This window comes from Schistocerca cancellata, chromosome 1, assembly GCF_023864275.1.
Source record: "Schistocerca cancellata isolate TAMUIC-IGC-003103 chromosome 1, iqSchCanc2.1, whole genome shotgun sequence".
NCBI classification, from domain to species: domain Eukaryota; kingdom Metazoa; phylum Arthropoda; class Insecta; order Orthoptera; family Acrididae; genus Schistocerca; species Schistocerca cancellata.
This window is the reverse complement of record NC_064626.1, coordinates 511,323,363-511,346,009: the sequence shown is the minus strand read 5'-3', so window position 1 is coordinate 511,346,009 and position 22,647 is coordinate 511,323,363. Positions and strand designations below refer to the sequence as shown.

The 22,647-nt window shown below is 43.9% G+C and overlaps 1 protein-coding gene across 3 annotated transcripts in view; it reads left to right on the top strand.

Moving 5' to 3' along the window:
* LOC126178231 (uncharacterized) overlaps positions 1 to 22,647 on the top strand; it is a 401,103-nt gene that overhangs the window by 77,990 nt on the left and 300,466 nt on the right. For 2 of the 3 annotated variants that reach the window (XM_049924517.1, XM_049924515.1), the window contains exon 2: positions 14,704 to 14,821. The exons of the other annotated variant lie outside the window; for it this stretch is intronic. The gene's annotated coding sequence lies outside the window, so the exon portion shown is untranslated. The remainder of the gene's footprint in view (positions 1 to 14,703; positions 14,822 to 22,647) is intronic. 3 annotated transcript variants of the gene reach the window in all.

The following is a 22,647-nucleotide window of genomic DNA, read 5'->3' as shown; positions in this document are numbered from 1 at the left end:
GAGAAATTTGTTAACATCGAGTATAGATTTGAGTGTCAGGAAGTCGTTTCTGTAAGTATTTGTATGGTGTGTAGCCATGTATGTCTACAGCTACATCTACATCTACATCTACATCCATACTCCGCAAGCCACCTGACGGTGTGTGGCGGAGGGTACCTTCAGTACCTCTATCGGTTCTCCCTTCTATTCCAGTCTCGTATTGTTCGTGGAAAGGAGGATTGTCGGTATGCCTCTGTGTGGGCTCTAATCTCTCTGATTTTATCCTCATGGTCTCTTCGCGAGATATACGTAGGAGGGAGCAATATACTGCTTGACTCTTCGGTGAAGGTATGTTCTCGAAACTTTGACAAAAGCCCGTACCGAGCTACTGAGCGTCTCTCCTGCAGAGTCTTCCACTGGAGTTTATCTATCATCTCCGCAACGCTTTCGCGATTACTAAATGATCCTGTAACGAAGCGCGCTGCTCTCCGTTGGATCTTCTCTATGTCTTGTATCAACCCTATCTGGTACGGATCCCACACTGCTGAGCAGTATTCAAGCAGTGGGCGAACAAGCGTACTGTAACCTACTTCCTTTGTTTTCGGATTGCATTTCCTTAGGATTCTTCCAATGAATCTCAGTCTGGCATCTGCTTTACCGACAATCAACATTATATGATCATTCCATTTTAAATCACTCCTAATGCGTACTCCCAGATAATTTATGGTATTAACTGCTTCCAGTTGCTGACCTGCTATTTTGTAGCTAAATGATAAAGGATCTATCTTTCTGTGTATTCGCAGCACATTACACTTGTCTACATTGAGATTCAGTTGCCATTCCCTGCACCATGCGTCAATTCACTGCAGATCCTCCTGCATTTCAGTACAATTTTCCATTGTTACAACCTCTCGATACACCACAGCATCATCTGCAAAAAGTGAACTTCCGATGTCATCCACCAGGTCATTTATGTATATTGTGAATAGCAACGGTCCTATGACACTCCCCTGCGGCACACCTGAAATTACTCTTACTTCGGAAGACTTCTCTCCATTGAGAATAACATGCTGCGTCCTGTTATCTAGGAACTCCTCAATCCAATCACACAATTGGTCTGATAGTCCATATGCTCTTACTTTGTTCAATAAACGACTGTGGGGAACTGTATCGAACGCCTTGCGGAAGTCAAGAAACACGGCATCTACCTGTGAACCCGTGTCTATGGCCCTCAGAGTCTCGTGGACGAATAGCGCGAGCTGGGTTTCACATGACCGTCTTTTTCGAAACCCATGCTGATTCCTACAGAGTAGATTTCTAGTCTCCAGAAAAGTCATTATACTCGAACACAATACGTGTTCCAAAATTCTACAACTGATCGACGTTAGAGATATAGGTCTATAGTTCTGCACATCTGTTCGACGTCCCTTCTTGAAAACGGGGATGACCTGTGCCCTTTTCCAATCCTTTGGAACGCTACGCTCTTCTAGAAGTGAAACATGGACGATAAATAGTTTCCTCCCTTGTCACGGGGTCATAGTGACCCACCTAGCGCTCGTCCATGAGTAAAGAAGCCATTTAGATTGGCCTGACATGTGGTGCTACAGAAGAATGCTGAAGATTAGATAGGTAGATCACATAACTAATGAGGAGGTATTGCATAGGATTGGGGAGGAGAGGAGTTTGTGGCACAACGTGACTAGAAGAAGGGATTGGTTGGTAGGACATGTTCTGAGGCATCAAGGGAGCACCAATTTAGTATTGGAGGGTAGCGCGGAGGGTAAAAATCGGAGGGAGACCAAGAGATGAATACACTAAGCAGATTCAGAATGATGTAAGTTGCAGTAGGTACTGGGAGATGGAGAAGCTTGCAAAGAATAGAGTAGCACGGAGAGCTGCATCAAACCAATCTCAGGACTGAAGACCACATCAACAACAACAACAACAACAACATGTACGTTGCTGTGGTGACAGAATCTGCATATGGGTTGCGGTTTTTTCGTTTTAATATGAACTCCACAGCTATGATAGTTGGGGGAGCGTACTGTGGTTGTGTGGAACCCCATTATCTTTTTGCCATCGTAACATTGGGGACTTCTACTGTAAGTTATTTTGTTTTGGAGGCCCGAGGCTTTTTCATACCGATTTGCGACCTAGCTGTGTTTGTTCTTTAGTTTGTTTGTAGTTGCGGTACCTATTACAGTCTCAGTTTTTGAAATGAAGTACATCCGCAACTATATCTTGTTGCTGTAACACAGCGTCCTCTAGTGTAATAAATGTAAGAGCCAAAGAGTACTCAGTACCACCTTGCCAGAAGGTGGTTGGGTCTTCGCCGTTTTCGGCAGTGATGACTTCACACGTTTTCACTGCCTACTTTCCTCCCTTGTCACGGGGTCATAGTGACCCACCTAACCCTCGTCCGTGATGGTAAGGAGAGTAAAGTAGCCATCTAGAGTGGCCTGACATTGCCGCCGCTTGGGTTCGACAGACTTTTTGAACGGGTATTGATACGCAGACACGGAACTCAACACGGAACGACATTTTGTCATGTCCAAAAGTTGTGCAAGGTGTCGAAAACTGGTATGTGACTGTCACTTTTTTCACTATCGCCTCGTTTGTGGTGCGCCAGTTTTCGATCACCAGGGCCTCCACCTCTAATGCGATTCCTGGTTCTCAAAGTTCTAACAGAGTTGGTCTGCCACTTCGTTATACGTTATTCAGACTTCTTTGACGACATTGGAAGCGTCCGTGACGCTTAACCACTGTGTCATTTTATTGTGCATTGCTGCTGTAAACTTGCAGGAAATCAGCATGGACTGTTGCAGTGTTGTTCCGCTTTAAATATCAAGAAAAGAATTATCCCACTGTATCAATGGGCTGCGCCATGTACGGTATTGCAGTGGCTGTGTTAAAAAGAACGCTGCAATGTTCTTTTGACATGCATACAGGAACAATAGAATCGTTCTTCTTAACAACACAGGCACTGCAGTATCGTATTTATCTGCCGATACCATGCAGCGACTTTCAGTTATAATGTCCTCCCCTGTACTGGATATTACACAATGCGTGCGTCAGTACAGGTTGTGACACAGGAACGACGACATGCGGAAGTCTGTGTATGGCCGTTGTCGTGCACGGATAGCCAAAGCGGTTAAGGCGTCCGCTCGCGTAAAGAGGGAAACCCGGGTTCGGGTCCCGGTCCGGCACAGATTTTCATTAGCGTCATTTCCCTATATAGCTGATGTTTGTCCGTGTTCGAAATGCGAATACATTTAATGTATTCGTGTATATAAAGGTGCTTGGTACGGCACTGTACTGTCGGCCTGGATATTTAATGTGCACAATAAATGCAGACATGTATCAGCAAACAAAGAAAAACATAACTTATAAGTTATCTGGATATTGTACCAAATGGTTCAAATGGCTCTGAGCACTATGGGACTTAACATTTGAGGTCATCAGTCCCCTAGAACTTAGAACTACTTAAACCTAACTAACCTAAGGACATCACACACATCCATGCCCGAAGCAGGATTCGAACCTGCGACCGTAGCGGTCGCGCAGTTCCAGATTGTAGCGCTTAGAACCGCTCGGCCACCCCGGCCGGCGGAGGCGTTCTACATCACGGTTTGGCCTACTGTTAAAATTCCGAGAGTGTACGTCCCTAGAAGAGTCATCCAATATATTGCTTCCTCCTACATATATCTCGTGAAAAGACCGTGAATATGAAATCAGAGAGATTCGAGGGCACACGGAGGCCTACCAACAACCGTTCCTCCCACGACCCATAACCGACTGGAACAGTAAGAGGGGAGGAAGTGAGTGTTGTACACAAAGTACCTTCCGCCACACACTAAATTGACACGTGGAGTATAGACGCAGACGTAGAGGCATCGCTCGTGTTCCAGTACGCGCGTTACTACTGGCTTGTCGATTTTGCTTATGTAGACTTCTCCACATTCTTAGTCCATCTTGCACACGCCAGCAGTGTGCAGAACATCTGTCTTGTCCTTCGTAGAGCATAGCACGTTCTGGATCTTGCGGGTGCTGTAGAAAATACAATGGACAGCAAGCCAGAGAAGGTGTTTACAAAAAAATAAATTACGTAACTTTATATTTTCGAGATGATGATTGAAACGTTCGTATTTTGCGTGCTGACCTTGAAGGCTGGCCAGTTCAACACTGTGAGGCCAGAACTCCGTTACCAAAGCAGCGGCAGTATCATTTTCAGACTAAGCCAACGTCGGCGGCAGAGCAGGTGACAGGCCGATCTCATTCCATTCATAAACAGCCTTGTTGTGAGGCACCCAGTCTCATTCAAGTCTCGCCCTTGGTTTAGTGATGATGCCCGAGGTAGTCGAACAAATGGGTTACCCGTATTTAAACGGCACGTCATTTCGCCGCCATGTCATTCATGCTGTAGAATTGAAACGACTACTACCACTTGACTGTCTTCATCTGTTAAAGGTCGTTTGTGTTGCATTCTTCGAGCTCAGGAGTTCATTCCTAGGTTATGTCCTACACATGTCGCTTTCACAGTTGCCAAGGTAATACCTCATGCTCGTTGACATTGAGGACCTGAGTGGCTGCGTTTCACTTTTAAGCGTGCACTGTAACTCTTGCGGGACGCCCGTAAAGAGTTTATGGCCGACATTACTGTAGGAGAGCGACATTCAGGGACAACGGTCGCCCACCCTTGCTCACCGCAACACATTTCGTCCGGCGGTTCTGCCGAGCGAAAGATAAACATTACCCCATTTATCAGTCAGTAGCAAACGCTTTCGATTGCTGTTAGATGCCAGTTGCCAGCATTCTGTCAGTCTGAGATAAACCGTTCAGTAATGACTTCGTCTTTGTATGTTGTGCTGTTGAAAGGACGTTAAACTGTTAAGAACTGTGACTGATGTACGGGGTACTTCATTAACGAAATTGGAACATTTCAATTGTACAAACACCAAAAAAAGTTTTGCATCATCTCGGTTCCGAGAGTTCGGGAACATGTACAGAAAATAGAAATAGAGATCAGCATAAACATCATTTCCGTCCTTTGTAATTGCTCATGAAGACCACACATTGTATGTTGTACCAAAATACAGCGAGACCTTCAGAGGTGGTGGTCCAGATTGCTGAACGCACCGGTACCTGTGATACCCAGTAGCACGTCCTCTTGCATTGATGCATGCCTGTATTCGTCGTGGCGTGCTATCCACTTAGTCGTGGCCTATTATCCACAAGTTCATCAGGGCACTGTTGGTCCAGATTGTCCCACTTCTCAACGGCGTTTCGGCGTAGATCCCTCAGAGTGGTTGGTGGGTCACGTCGTCCATAAACGACACTTTCCAATCTATCCCAGGCATGTTCGATAGGGTTCATGTTTGGAGAACATGCTGGCCACTCCAGTCGAGCGATGTCGTTATCCTGAAGGAAGTCATTCACAAGATGTGCACGATGGGGGCGCGAATTGCCGTCCATGAAGACGAATGCCTCGCCAATTGCTGTCGATATGGTTGCACTATCGGTCGGATGATGGCATTCACGTATCGTAGAGCCGTTACGACGCTTTCCATGACCACCAGCGGCGTGCGTCGGCCTCACATAACGCCACCCCAAAACAGCAGGGAACCTCCACCTTGCTGTGACTAAGGCGTTCAGCATGACTGGGTTGCCTCCAAACACGTCTCCGATGATTGTCTGGTTGAAGGCATATGCGAAACTCATTGGTAAAGAGAACGTGGTGCCAATCCTGAGTGGTCCATTCGGAATGTTGTTGGGCCCATTTCTACCGCGCTGCATGGTGTCGTGGTTGCAAAGATGGACCTCGCCATGGACGTCGGGAGTGAAGTTGTGCATCATGCAGCCTATTTCACACAGTTTGAGTCGGAACGCGACGTCATGTGCTGCACGAAAAGCATTATTCAACATGGTGGCGTTGCTGTCAGGGTTCCTCCCAGCCATAATCCGTAGGTAGCGGTCATCCACTGCAGTAGTAGCCCTTGGGCGGCCTGAGCGAGGCATGTCATCGACAGTTCCTGTCTCTCTGTATCTCATGTCCGAACGACATCGCATTGGTTCACACCGAGACGCCTGGACACTTGTATTGTTGAGAGCACTTCCTGGTGCAAAGTAACAATGCAGACGCGATCGAACCGCGGTATTGACCGTCTAGGCATGGTTGAACTATAGACAACACTAGCCGTGTACCTCCTTAGTGGTGGAATGACTGGAACTGATCGGTTTCGGACCCCCTCCGTCTAATTGGCGCTGCTCATGCATGGTTGTTCACATCTTTACATCTTTGAGCGGGTTTAGCGACATCTCTCAACAGTCAAACGGACTGTGTCTGTGATACAGTATCCAAAATGGTTCAAATGGCTCTGAGCTTTATGGGACTTAACATCTGAGGTCATCAGTCCCCTAGAACTTAGAACTACTTAAACCTAACTAACCTAAGGGCATCACACACATCCATGCCCGAGGCAGGATTCGAACCTGCGACCGTAGCGGTCGCGCGGTTCCGGATTGAAGCACCTAGAACCGCTCGGCCACTCCGGCCGGCGATACAGTATCCACAGTCAATGTCTATATTCAGGAGTTCTGGGAACCGGGGTGATAAAAAAAACTTTTTGATGAGTTTATATAAATTGACTACAATTAATGGAGCTGGTTTTGGTGTCATTCCTTAGGGAAATACAAAATTATTGCTAAAGATTAACCCATTTTAATTCATTTTTATTTAATGAACTATAAATTAGATATCAATAATCCGTATACAGTAAGCTTTAAAGGTTTCGAACAAATTCCGAATGTTCAGCGTGTAGCCGTCCGGCTGCACGGCAAACATCTAACAATACGGTGTCTACCACCACGCGCTGTCGGTCTGTGCCACTGAGCTCACTGGTCCATCCTTCATCTTTTGCACAGACATGCAGTTTGTTGATACAGCTTAAACCAGATTTTCTACTGACTTTTTCTTACAAAAAGTTTAAGATATGAATATTTTTAATCTTATATTTATAATTTAAGATTTACCATTTTTGTATTATTACTTGAAAGTGTTACGACCCGTATCATGTAGTTCTACGTCCCAGTAATTTTTATTGGATGCTTAAATGGAATTGCCTTACACCCTTAGGACGAGAGCTTCTTTCCGAAGAATAGTATTCCAGGTTGCTCTAACATTGTTAGAGAGAATAAGAGCACAATTCGTGTTTACATTGTTAGAGAGAATAAGAGCACAATTCGTGTTTAACTGTTTCCAGTACACATTCAGATTAAAGTATTTCGTAATATTTGCGTTGTTGTTTTGCATCTTGTTATGGGACGGAGAGGTGTTTGCCTCGCCATTACTTGCATTAATCTCTAAATGTAGAATGGATATACAAGCTAAATTCAAATTAATTTTTTACTTTTCTTTCCTGTCACTGCTCACTTTTTCACATAACGAAGCTCTGTACTTTTCACTAGTAGATTGCTTGTCGTTTCTTCTCTTCAAGGAAGATTAAAGTACTCTTAAAAAAATTCTTTGTACCGAAGTCATGGAGGGTCAGATATGATTTTCCGTAATATAAGGTGGAGTCAAATCAAAACGAGAAAGATGGAAAAAGTAAGTATACTGTTATTATTTCAAAAGTAATCGCCATTAATGTTAATGCATGTATCCCACAGCAATACAAGACGGTCAATGCCTTCACGGAAAAATGTTTGCGTTTGCCTACAGAATCATGATCTTACTCAGGTGATTGTAACCACACGGTGCACCTCTTTGTCCGAAGCAAATCGACAGCCACGAATGTCTTCCTCCAAAAATATGAAAGTCGCACTGGGAGAGATCGGAACTGCACGCCCACATGTTTCCAATGTTGTTTCGACTGAGCTGCAGAAGTTTCGCTGGGAAAGCCCTTACTGCACATCCTCCATACAGCCCCAGTCTCTCCCCATGCGGTTGCCATATTTTTGGAGCGCTGAAGAAAGGCATTCGTTGCCGTTGCCGTCGACACTTTTCGGAGGAAGAGGTGCACGCCTGGGTACAATCATAGTTCGGTAGACAACCACAAACATTTTTCCATGAAGACAGACTGCCTTGTCTCACAATGCGATAAATGTATTAACAGTTAATGCGATAACTTCTGAAATAACGAATAGTTTACTTACTTTTTTCCCATCTGCGTCGTTTTTATTTGTCTGCTCCCTTATAGGCGTATACGTGGGATTCCTGTTCACTTTCGGTGACTACTGCTATGTCATCAACCAACCGTATCATGTTCATTTCCTGCCCGTGACAAACACTGCATATCGAGATAGTTCTTGACTTCCCAGTTTGCCTCGAGAGGCACTTATGTAGGAATCTTTTGGTGGACGCTACTGCACATACTGGACAATGTATAAAACCCGTAACGTAGCAAGAAAGTCAATTAACAGACTGTTCAGATGTAAGTCTTGGCAGGAAGGAAGGAAAGAAGATAAATAGTTTTACATCCCGTCGATAACGACGTCACTATAGACTGAGCACAAACTCACAGAGAAGAATGGTGCAGAAGGAAACAGCTCGCGTCTTTTTCGAAAGAACCATTCCCGCATTTGTCTCAAGCGATTTGGGAAAATATCGGAAAAATTAATTCGAGATAGCAAGGTGGGGAATTGTTCCTTGATCTTTCTATATCTATGGCGATATTCCGCAAGCCAGCTGACTGTGTGTGACGGTGGGTAATTCTTACACCACTATCTGATCCCTGTTCTATTCGCGAACGGCGCGTGGGAAGAACGATTGTGGATAAGCCTCTGTATTAGCTGTGGGAGGACGCAATGGTACACCAGTGAGGTTCTAGGTATTAAAAGCGAACAGCCGTCGCGAGAACGACGCCACTGCCGCCGTAGCTTTGCTGTAGCTGGCGTTCGTAGCAGACTCGCTGCCGTTATCAGCGGTTCCGCCAGGCACGGGCGTAGCCCAGCCTCAGCCGACCGTGTCCGCCGTCTTCCGATTGTTCCCCGTGGGCAGCCAGACGTGAGTGACGCTGCGCGCGTGGGCCGCTAGGAAGGCCCCGTCGTGGCTTACGCAACACAGGCGCTACTGCGTTTCACGTAGCGTCCAATCAGCGGGGCAGAGCAGGGCCGTAACGCAGACGAGGGAACAGCCTTTACGAACCACCACGGTGAGAGTCATATTACAGGACTTTGAAACAGTAGCGTGACATCTAAGTAATTGAAATTAAAGAGAGGCAGGAGGGGGGGGGGGGGGGGCATGAAAACATATGTAAACTTTAAATTATCATATTAGCCTTGTCATCCACTGGAACCGTATTCATCTAAATAATCGATCACCAAAGGCTAGCGGATCTAGGATTGGTCATAATGTTTTAATTATTACTGCCAAAAAATAATGTTAAGTAATTAAATTTTTGTTTGTTTGCACATACATGTCTGCAGTCACGACATGCGTTGCAATACCCGCGGCACAGTAACGTAGCATGTTGGTAGAGGACCCGAAATGAAACTTCGTAGTATATTAAGAAAGTGGGAGTGGAATGAGGCATTTTATTTTGGCCCCTATAGTGGTAAGGAAAGGCAAACCTACGTTTCTAGCATTTGTAGACTTAGAGAAAGCTTTTGACAATGTTGACTGGAATACTCTCTTTCAAATTCTGAAGCTGGCAGGGGTAAAATACAGGGACCGAAAGGCTATTTACAATTTGTACAGTAACCAGATGGCAGTTATAAGGGTCGAGGGGCATGAAAGGGAAGCATTGGTTGGGAAGGGAGTGAGACAGGGTTGTAGCCTCTCCCCGATGTTATTCAATCTGTATATTGAGCAAGCAGTAAAGGAAACAAAAGAAAAATTTGGAGTAGGTATTAAAATCCAGGGAGAAGAAATAAAAACTTTGAGGTTCGCTGATGACATTGTAATTCTGTCAGAGACAGCAAAGGACTTGGAAGAGCAGTTGAACGGAATGGACAGTGTCGTGAAAGGAGGGTATAAGACGAACATCAACAAAAGCAAAACGAGGATAATGGAATGTAGTCGAATTAAGTCGGGTGATGCTGAGGGTATTAGATTAGGAAATGAGACACTTAAAGTAGTAAAGGAATTTAGCTATTTGGGGAGCAAAATGACTGATGATGGTCGAAGTAGAGAGGGTATAAAATGTAGACTGGCAATGGGAAGGAAAGCGTTTCTGAAGAAGAAAAATTTGTTAACATCGAGTATAGATTTAAGGTCAGGAAGTTGTTTCTGAAAGTATTTGTATGGAATGTAGCCATCTATGGAAGTGAATTGTGGACGACAAATAGTTTAGACAAGAAGAGAATAGAAGCTATCGAAATGTGGTGCTCCAGAAGAATGTTGAATATTAGGTGGGTAGATCACGTAACTAATGAGGAGGTATTGAATAGGATTGGGGAGAAGAGAAGTTTGTGGCACAACTTGACTAGAAGAAGGGATCGGTTGGTAGGACATGTCCTGAGGCATCAAGGGATCACAAATTTAGCATTGGAGGGCAGCGTGGATGGTAAAAATTGTAGAGGGAGAGCAAGAAATGAATACACTAAGCAGATTCAGAAGGATGTAGATCGCAGTAGGTACTGGGAGATGAAGGAGCTTGCACAGGATAGAGTAGCATGGAGAGCTGCATCAAACCAGTATAAGGACTGAAGACCACAACAACAATAACAGTGGTACTGTGGCCCGGAGATTTCATTGTGTACTAGGACTGTACGCATGTGCTTGGAAGCCAAAAGAGAAATTACCATGTCACTTTATTTATTCAAGATTATAATTAAAACTTTGACTACACCTCGTACTGCCGGCCAATACCGAGACAGGTAAATGCATTGACACGTGTTTACAGTATACAACAAACTTGAACAATTGCATCTCAACACAGCCAATTCATTGATGGTTCCCATTCGTTTGGTATTGTCTAGGTGGCTGTCTGATCCCGTTTGAACTCGGTGTGTGAAAATCGCATTTTCACTCGTTAACAAAAATGCTTGGACGCTGGCTAAAGCCTCATCCTTTTGGGTTTTTCTTGTAAAAGACTCACAGGAATTTCAGTAGTATATATGTTTTTATTTTTGAAAGAAGGAATCTTATATAGTGAGGCATTAAGGAATAATACATTTTCTGTTAGAGAGGGGAGGGGGGGAGTAAAATTTTTAGAGGAAGACCTAGGCATGAATACAGCAAGCAAGCTCAAATGATATAGGTTACAGTAGTTGTTCAGAGATGAAGACGGTTGCACAAGATAGACCAGCGCTGAGAGCGGCATCAAACCAGTCTTGCGACTGAAGACCACAATAGCAATATATTTTTTACAACATACTCGTAACACATTTCTTCTAACCACTGGAATTTTATTGGCATGTAATTTTTTTACAACATTCAAATAATTGTTACATTTTTCCTTTTCCGTACCCTAACTTCAGTTCTTTTGGTGTACGTGAAGAAAATGAACAAACATGTGCTTTGCCGAATGCATCTCTTTTTTATTTTTTCTGTCCTTGAGATTCTACAGCAACTTATACGATAGGTTCCTTTGTGGCCCTACATCTTGAAGTCACATATTTACTGTGCAAAGCTTCTACAGCGATCAAATAAACCACTCAAAAACTGCAGGTGATATTCTGTGGCATCTCGTCATTCTGATCTTCTACTCGCACCTAGTACAACAGCAAATAATCATATGACCCTGTAGGAAGGAGACAAATTTCCTTGATAACTAGTAGTTGTATTCTTGTCAGAGAGGTCAATTTCGTGTAACACTCCTGAAGTCACATTCGTCGTTGTTCCATTCCTTTGGTATATTCCGTATTTAATGTCTTTCCATGTCTGCTACAGTTTGCCTTCTTCTATAAAAGTCATTTAAAAGTTATTCTGATGGTTGCTCGCTTTTATTTTATTTAGCCGATGACCTTCGTACAACGCCTGTCTTTCTGTCTTCTGTCATTGATCTGGAATTTTTATTTTTTCTTCACAAATTGTTGTCTGCTATAGAAGGATCTCAACTGATAATCCTCAGCTCTCATCACCTTCGTTTGTGCAAAATCTTAGTAAGATATTTTCTGACAAAACTATTGTTTGGATGTTCTTTTCTAATTAGTGAGCACATTTCTGCCGCTGTGCAAGGGATAAGAGAAGCCAAGATGTGAGGTGCTGTTGCATAGCTAATTGTACGTAGCAGCTTAACCGGTTTTCTTCTTAAAAGTGGGCGTCCATTGCTGAAATTTGCGGAGGCTGCGAGCCGAAATGTCACAGCGCGGCTGTTACTACACGCGAGCTACTAACACGTGTATCCTGAGTGATTAGTTGCAGCGTGACGCTGAAAGTGCCACTCATTAAAACTGGCTAAATTCACTCAGCCAAAAATTAAGGATGAAAGTTGTGATAAAGTATTCAGGGCTCTCCTTGCTGAATAGAACTGCGATGCTGCCATGGTTATCTAGATTATTCAGCATTTTCGCCAGGAAGCTGCCACTTCCTATGTAGTTTTGCGTACATTGTATGTAATGTATACTTGGTAGCCCATGGATTTGGCGATATACTGTGAAAAAGCTTAAGTGGACATATTGGTTAACACGAAATAATCTTGCAGTCGCGACACAATATTAAGTGGGTGGTTTTTTTTTTACGTACCTCAATCGTTAAAAACAGGCCCTTATAGAGTCGCAGACCCTTTTCCTCAGAAACCGGTATCAACTTGAAATTTTTGTCTATGGACCCTTGGATGTGTACAAAATTGAAGCTTTTGAGTCAGTTCAATCAAAAGATACGGCCATTTATGTAACATATTTTATAACCATCTCATTCACAGAAAACCTATAGGGAACTTCCTGTCGACCTAGAATCATTACATTTAGCAAGAATCAAGCTGTCACTGTACAAGTAAAGGAAAAGCCCGATAATTGTAAATTTGTAATTATATGACACGAAAAAAAAATTTTTTTTGGTCATTTGTTATCCGACTGTCCGTTCATACGTCTGTTAAGATCCCTTTTTCTCAGGAACGGGTGGACGTATCAAGTGGAATTAAAGTCCTGTGTTAAGGTCTATAGTTCTTTAGCGGTGTATTTTGTCACATATTTTGATACTCGCAAACTCATACATCAAAACCAATAGGGTACTTCCCGTTGACCTAGAATCATGAAATTTGGCAAAAAGCAAGATTTAACAGTACATGTAAAACAAACATACGAGAAGTGTTAATTTGTAATTAACGAAAACTTATTTTTTTGTCATTTGTTATCCGACTTCAAACTTGAAATTAAAAACATTCTCGAACTTTATGGGTTCCGAGGACCGATATCTTGCCAGTATCAGTGTCGATAACAGGCAAAAATCATCGAGATACTCGATTTGCGGGATGGATGAACTGTCTGTATACATAATTAAGTCTGTATGGAACCCGTCCAATTTTTTTTCTTGCGATACGAACCAAAAATCATTTAACATGAAGAGATTTCGCTTCGCGGACGAACAGATATACCCGCTACGATTGAAAATTGTTTTCACCTTGCGGATGCCTCCAACGTACCGGATTCGTTGACGCCTTAAGAATCAGCAAATATTGAAACTGAGCCGACATTAAATGGAATGTTTGGGGAAGTGTCTGTATAATAAAACTGGCTTAGTGTGTCATTGCATGAATTAGATGCAGTCGATGATGATGTATGTGCAGCACCGATTATGTCAGTCGGTAAGATTTTGGACATCGTTCAGAGATCGTATGATTGGATCGATGTAGACGGCGACGAAGAATTTGAGCGTGAAATTAGCATTGCGAAATATAGAGCATCATTAAAAGTGTCTTCAGTAACTTAGATGTGAATTCGAATGGGGAGATGAATAAAACTGTGAGTGAGTGGTATGGATTAATTTGTAGAAAATTCGACGCTGAGAGAGCCACTATAAAAATCACATTTTTCCCCAGAAAACTATAATATACTGTCTAGAGCCTTTCTGCGTGTACAGTATGTATGTTAAGAATAAATTTCAGCACAGAGACGGATTACTGCACTGTAATGGAATTCGAGGCGATCAAAAATTCGGTAATTGTTCTTTTTCTGCTTGTACAGTTTAACACGAAAAAAATATTTTGGTCCTTTCAGTTTTGTGTTAAACATTTTTCTTGTAGTTCTCCGTGAGAAGAATCCCTTTTAACATTGAATCTCGTTAAAAAGTGATTATTGTTATCTGTTACACTTTTATACTTCGCGAACAGCAACAACGAATGTAGCAGATCTCAGTTTTATGGGACGAAACTATGGGCGGATCGCCTCTCGAACCTGATTTCCTGTTTTCCATGGACATTGCTTCATCAATCAGGGGATCTGATCACGCCTAATGAAGTGACTGACAGCACACTCTTATCAAGCGAGTATTCCCTTTCCTTCCAAACTCTACAGTGAGGATCTTACGCTGCTGTGAAAACTATAATTATCTTTGGTAGTCTTTCTTTAAAAAATGGCTCGTTAGTGTTTGCTCTAGAAAAGGTCAAATTTAGGCAGAAAAAAAGTTGAGAGGGTAGATTAATTTTGACAAACGCGCATTTACGTTACTTCATTCATGCCTAGAATTAATCTCTGTGACCAAGAGTGCGGGTTTTTTACTATTAGGGACTTCACAGAACTTGCGAATTGTGATCTTCTTGATAAATCACAATTCTATCCTACCGTTTTCTTTTCTGGATTTGACATACTTAGGTAGAAACAAATCGGATGTTGTCTTTGTTACAGGTGTTCGCAGCGAATGTAACGATCATTACCGCCGCGCCGGCACTCGTTCGCTGCTTTAGTGTTCGACCATCACCTCGGCTGTTTGCACGAGGTCTAGCGGACCACGTTTGATATATCGGTAAGTCGTCGATTGAAAATCCTTTTCTTTCTTTGGAGCGGAGGAGGCGGTCTGTAAATGGGACTGAACAGTATCGTGTATCATACTCGTATCAGTCGATGTATGGCCCGTCATTGTCAGTTTTTTCTTTTTAATTAGTGCGAATTACATCGGATTAATCTGTTAAATTGGGAGGTATACAAGTCACGTTCGAATTGAATACAATTTCCAGTTTTGGCACATAATGTCCTCCATGGCTGTACAGACATGAATGGTAAACAAACGACAAAATTGAATCAACTGAATATAACTAAAACTTGTTCTGATGTTACGAGAAAGCACGAAGGAAAGGTGTCCACAGCTCACGTTCTGTTTTCGACAGATACAGTGCTAGTAACCTTTACGCAAAAGAAAAAGAAAATATTGCATGTGATGAGCGCAGGGCATAAAATACAGGTGAGATAAGAAAACATAATGTAGGTACACTGCGGCCAAGTGGACAGCTGACACATAGGACGTACGCCTGTTGAGTACAGGGTATTGATCAGTCTTCGTTCGTGTAACTTCAATGCATCCGTGATATGGATGTATAATTTGACTTTGTTCTCTTTGGGACAAAACCAGAAATAAAATATTCTTTCCTTGTTTGAAGAAATTAATGTTAGCACCATAACTTGCTATTAGTGAATAAGACACGAGCTACTGCGGACCTCCTAACAACGAGTTTACATAATCCAGCACCTGCTGTGCGTGCATGCGTACGTGAGTGAATATATACGTATAAGTGTGTGTACATGCATATGTTTTCAACTTGCTAGCGGCGGTGATCATTAGTTTCGCTAGGGAATACCATTTTCAAGTCGACGTATAATTACATTAGAATAAAAATATCTTGCTAGGATAGGTTTGTACACAAAACATCATATCCAAGTTAACAGTTGTATTGGTCAAGAAAATTTACATCAAAAGATTATGTACTGTCGTATGTTCGCAACATCACGTAACTACACAAGTATTTACTACCTTTACTAGTCGTCAATTTCACATTATTCACTAAAAGCAGCATAAGGTAGTAAGACGGATTTCTTACCGAGCGTGGGGGCGCAGTTGTTAGCACACTGGCCTCGCATTCGGGAGGACTTCGGTTCAAACCGGCGGCCGGCCATTCAGATTTAGCTTCTCCGTTATTTCCCTAAATCGCTTTAGGAAAATATCGGGATGGTTTCTTTGAAAGGGCACGGCCGACTTCCTTCCCGATCCTTTCCTAATCTGACGGGACCGATGGCCTCGCTGTTTGGTCTCCTCCCCCAAATCAACCAACAACAACAACGGATTTCTTCGAATATACCCTGTCATGAAAAAACAGTATGCACATATACAGATTGCGATAGTATCGCATACACAAGGGTATAAAAGGACATTGCATTGGCGAAGCTATCATTTGTACTCAGGTGATTCATGTTGAAATGTTTCCAACATGAGTATGGCCGCAGGACGGGAATTAATAGACATTGAACGTGGGATGGTAGTTGGAACTAAAGGCATGGGACTTTCCATTTCGGACATCGTTAGGAAATTCAATATTCCGTGATCCACAGTATCAAGAGTTTGCCGAGAGTGCTACCACATTTCAGGCATCACCTCTCACCACGGAGACCGCAGTGACCGATGGCCTTCACTTAACGACCGAGATCAGCGCCGTTTGCGTAGAGTTATCAGTGCCAACAAAGCAGCAGTGCGTGAAATAACAGCAGAAATCAATGTTAGGCCCACAACGAACGTATCCGTTTGGACAGTACGGCGAAATCTGGCATTAATGAGCTATGGCAGCAGACGACCGACGCGCCTGCAGCGCCTCTTCTGGGCTCGTGAACATACCGGTTAGACCCTAGACGACTGGAAAACCGTGGCCGGTCAGATGAGTCCCCATTTCAGTTGGTCAGAGCTGATGATATTGTTCGCGTGTGGCACAGACCCCACGAAACCATGGACCCAGGCTGTCACCAAGGCACTGTGCAAGCTGGTGGCGTTTACATAGAAAGGATTGAGTCCTCTGGTCCAGCTGAACCTATCATTGACTGGAAATGGTTATCCATTCATCGACGTCATGTTCCCAAACAGCCGTGGAATTTTTATGGATGACAGTGAGCCATGTCACCGGGCCACAATTGTTCGTGATTGTTTGAAGAACATTCTGGATAATTTGAACGAATGATTTGGCCACCCAGATCGCCCGATATCAATCCGATCGAACATTTATGGGACATAATCGAGAGGGCAGCTCCTGCATAACATCATGCTCAAGCAACACTTTACCGGCCGGAGTGGCCGAGCGGTTCTAGGCGCTACAGTCTGGAGTCGAGCGACTGCTACGGTCGCAGGTTCAAATCCTGCCTCGGGCATGGATGTGTGTGATGTCCTTAGATTAGTTAGGTTTTAATTAGTTCTAAGTTCTAGGCGATTGATGACCTCAGAAGTTAAGTCCCATAATGCTCAGAGCCATTTGAACCAAGCAACACTATAGCAATTGTGGATGGCCATACAGGCAGCATGGTTCAGTGTTTCTGCAGGGGACTTCCAATGACTTGTTGAGTTTAGGATACGTCGAGTTGCTGTTGTATGCCGGGCAAAAGGTGGTCCGACGCGATAATAAGAAGTATGCTATGACTTCTCAGTGTATGAGAGCTGTAGAGCTCGTCTTATAAAAAGCGATTTCCTTAAGAAAGGGGCATCTCGACTTGGGAGTGAGCCCGAGCGTTGCAGTTTTCACAGACGCTACTGTAATTTAGCGTGTTATTCCTTCTCACAATTGTAAATGGGGTAAGTGAGTCGACAGTGTTGCAAAAAATGGTTCAAATGGCTCTGAGCACTATGGGACTTAACTTCTGAGGTCATCAGTCCCCTAGAACTTAGAACTACTTAAACCTAACTAACCTAAGGACATCACACACATCCACGCCCGAGGCAGGATTTGAACCTGCGACCGTAGCGGTCGCGCGGTTCCTGACTGTAGCGCCTAGAACCGCTCGGCCACTCCGGCTGGCCGTAATGTTGCACCGGACAAGGAATTAATCTATTCTTCCCAGATTTACTTAGAAATAAGTCATCGAATTTACTGCTCTTTCGGTGATATATGAGGTAATGCATTATGAAAAAGAAGACATGGCTTTTTAAGAAGCATAGAACTTTTCTCTCCACTTTTTGGGCTATGATTTAAATCCTGACTTGTGTTAATACATTTTTGCTGTACGTCGCACTAACTGTTGCACAATGCTACGAAAAATAAATGATGGATTTGTGAGGAGCATAAAATAAACCGTACAGGCTGCTTTGAGGTGGTAGAAGCTTACGTAGAGTGTGCGCACCATCGCTGGCGGAGATTAGTGTGAGCCCGGTGGAGTGACGTCACGCGGTGCTCGGTTTTGTGCGCGCGCCGGCACGTCGCATGTATTTTTAAAGAGGCGGTGGCTGTGGGCCTCACGTGCTAGCGGCCGGCTGGCCTTGCCGGGAGGAGCGCTCGCGTCATCAGGAAGCCGACCCCACATTAAATGCTGCGCGGGACCTGTCCGTCATCCACCGGCGCTATTCCCACGGGGACCACTGCTTGTCTACTGTTCACAGCAATTGTTTGCTTGCGACCATATTTTCTCCGTGCTGTCACCTACTCACGACGGTTCGCATTACCATATAATGACACAACTTTTCCAAAGATTAATGGATTTGATTATCTTGACACTCATACTACCCCTCTCAAATCTATGAAAAAGGAAATCGAATCACAGATTCAAAAGACTAACAGTCCTCTAAGATTGCGCCGAACATTGACTCTATAGCGGCATCTACTGCTTGATAAATTTGCCCCGATCGAATGCTGTATCCAGGCAGCTCATCATATGGAGTATGAGAACTTGTACATTTTTAATATCTGTTTCATTCTACTGGGATTCAGTATTCAGAGAATGTGTTGGAATACGGTTTATAAGTGATTTTATTAATAGTGATGATGGTGATGGTGGTGGTGGTGATGATAATGATGATGATATCTGGAATCCGTCACTGCCAATACGCAGTCAGGGACCAGTACTGTCCCCCTCTCGGCAAAAATTTGTGAAATAGCGTGTTTCACAGAGGAGCCACTATAGGATATATCTCTGCCGCCTTATGTATTTCTTCCTGCATGAATTGCCGTGTACTCATACAAACTTGGATCGCCGGGACGGTATAAAGCGTGTAAACGTACCACAGTAGTTAGGTGAAGTCTACAAGAAGTTGGGATCTATCAAGCTGGGAAAACAACCTCTAATTGGTCTACAAAAGCAATCTAAGCTACTTAACACATGTACGCAGAGCGAGACCTTGGCGAAATCGCCTTTAAATGTTAAAAATCCCTTGTTCTTGCACTTACAAAATGTAAAACTGGCGTATTTATGAATTTTATCTCAAAATTTTGTGTATTTTAACAGCATAATATTATCAGTTTAATCGTTTTATTGATCTGACCTTCTTACTACAAAACGAATGTGCTTGTGAAAGGTAAGTTTAGATCTAATTGTAAGCATAATTAGTTTTTCAAAACGTTTACAAAAATTCTTTTCTTTCATTACCTTCACGGGAAGTTGAAATTAATAATTTTTAAGGAGATAGCCGACTAAGCCGTTGGCGTAAGAGAACAAGAGGGTACTGAAAATCTGGCGTGGCACGTTTGTGCTGTAACTAACTACACGGCGCAACAGAATGAAAGGATCACTTCCTCGAAATCCCGTAATTCCCACTCACTGCGACGCATGGGTTTGAAATGTGGCTCACACAACGTTTCTCTGGAATCGCGCAAAAGCGTGGCTCCCTGCGACGTCACCCGAGGGCTCGACGACGCCTCAAGCAGCAGGTTTTGACGCAGGCGGAAAAAAGACTACAGCTCAGAACGTGTGAGGTGTAAGGTGGGTTAATGACGTCACTTTGACACCAAATTTCGCCATAATTCCCTCAGTGCCACGGTGGACGTGTCACACAATCGGAAGTTCGTCACACCTCCCTCTTACCTCCGTTTCATCCCGTCCTTTGACGCCTCTGCGGTGGAGGTCACAACTGCAACGCCCAACGTTGAAATCTCATTCTTCATATGGCCTAGGAAAACATTGCAGACACACCGCAGCTCTGAATCGGCACGAAAAGGAAGCAGGGCGTGGCGTAAAGGGTGTCAACGAAACCACCCCTTTCCCTGGCGCGATAATTCCCACCCATCACGCCCTCGAAAATGACAGTTCGCAGAGCGATGAACAGCCGGCCGCTGTGGCCGAGCATTTCTAGGCGCTTCAGTCCGGAACCGCGCTGTTGCTACAGTCGCAGGTTCGAATCCTGCCTGTGGCATGGATGTGTGTGATGTCCTTAGGTTAGTTAGGTTTAAGTAGTTCTAAGCCTAGGGGACTGATGACCTCAGATGTTAAGGCCCGCAGTGCTCAGAGCCATTTGAACCATTTGAAGAGCGATGAACAACAGGAAGACGTCTTTACAACCTTCGACACCGCTGCCACCCTCGGACGTTGTAAACCTTCTCTAAGAACATTGTGGGACTGCATCCACATCGAACGTGATCACGTCCCCTTGGAGCACAGCCCGACCGCAGATTTTGCTTGCATGTAAAGTTTGGAACCACTAGGGGCCGTTCAAAACCATTCGACAAAACTTGAACGTGATTCGAAGCAGCAAAGGGTGCTTACGCTTTTGCAGCGTACCTATTTTGTATCCTCCCGTGGTGTGATCACAGGGAGATGCGACATTGACATACGCGTGAATAAAACGGCAAAGGGTCCGTTTAAGACCACCCCCCTCACCGTAGTTACGTGCCCACCTTTATTGTGAATCTGAGAAATGTACCTGTACAGAAAGAACCCGTGTCGGAAATCCTTGGTGCTTCCTGACCGGCATTCCCTTTCGACATTGTCCGATTATATTCACGCCGCAGAGGACGCAACATAGAAATGCTGGAAAAGCATAGGCAGCATTTGCTGCTTTTGAATACGTTCAAATTTCGTCGAATGGTGTTGAACAGTCCTTAATGGTTCCAATCTGTACGCGAGAACAAAAATTGCGGTCACATTGTGTTCCAAAGGAAACAGATCTCGTTTAATGCGGATGCAGGTCTCAGTGTCCTTAGGGAAGGATTGAAGCGTCCGAAGGCGTCAGCCGTATCAAGGGTTGTCAGTAACATCTTCCTGTTGCACTGCGACGACCTGTCGTGTCCGACTGCAAACTATGTAGGAATCAACGCCTCGGAGGAAGGAGTGGTTTCATTGACGCCATTAATGCACCTCCTGCGGGCTTATCGTTCCAATTGTGAGTGGTGGAGTGTCTGAAACGTTTTCCTCGGCCGTTCATAAGAAAACGTTTTCGTGATTTCAACACTGTGCGTCGCGGTTGTAACCTCCATGGCAGTGGCGTCAAAAGAATTGTTGAAATGTGGTGCAAATCTGACATGATTAACCTGCCTTAGACATCACACGAACTTCTGACCTATGGTGTTTTTTCGCATTTGTCGCCACCTAGCTGTTTGATGTGTCGTCGACCCCAAAGTGAAGTCGCAGGGTGCCACGCCTTTGCACCATTCCGGAGGAAGGCTGTACGCACCTTTGACCCAAGTTTCAAACTTAAGCGTCGCAATGAGTGGGAATTACGAGGTTTAGATAAAGCGATTCTTTAATTAAGTTGTGCAGTGTATATGGAATTTTTCGTCTCTCCTTCACCTATGCCACTGTGGTACGTTGTAAACAATATCGTTCATACCTTGTGTAAAGTAGACGGGAGCACACTTTACCGCCAGTCTGTCCAACGTTTTCCAGCCGAAATATTACCAGTAGCTTAAATATGGCTACGGCTGATACCCCCAATTTTAACGATCAGTTAATACTACTTGGAAATATGGTAGTGTTACTGTATGACAGAAGTAAAACAATGAAGCAGGTAGTTGTTCTTGGATAGTCTAAGAGCTTTAGATCTGAAGGTCAAAATTTCTGGTTGCAGTCTCTGTGTGGCACCCAGTTATAATCTGCAAGGAATTCCAGAACAGTGGATACCCTGCGGCAAAGTGAAAATTCGTTCTAGCTAAACCGTTTCTCTGCGGAATCCTTTCTTCCAGGAGTGCCAGCTCCTCAAGGTGAAGTTTGGAAAGTAAGGAGAGAGATACTGGCTGAAGTAAAGCTGTGAGGTCGTGTGGTGGTAGATTCGTACCTGGACAGCTCAGTCGGCATAGAGCATTTGCTTGGAGAAGGCAAACTTTCCGGGTTCGCGTCCTGCTTCATCACACAGTTTTAATCTGGCAGTAGGTTTTAAAAATCAGCGGCCATCCCGCTGCAGAGTAAAAATTCATTCTGGTCCGGACGGCTCACAGAGTTCTAAAGAATGCTCTACCGCTATGTATTTTTCAAGCGTTTTCGAGAAATCGAAGTTCAAATTTTTATGAAACTTTTCTGTACCATACGACAGCGCCGTTCGTCAAGCAGCAGCTATAGTACCAGCGTCTTTTTTCTGATCTTTCGCCTAGCGCTGTTATCGATACAATAAACCATGCTTCTTTGGAGAGAAACAATAATAATTACGTTAATAATTGTCTTACATTCGTGGCGAGGTATAATAAGGAATCGTGATGAAATTAACTTTTATTTGTTATTGGCGTATATCGCAAATACGGGGTTACTCATAAGGACCTCCACGGTTTGAGAAGACAACTACGCGGAAACTTCTAGACATACAGAGAAAAAATAGTCAGTATATAGAACATCTCTCCAAGTTACAGGTGCGCAATGTGGGCACCGTTTGTGACACAGAAAATGGCAAAATGTTCGGCTGCTTGG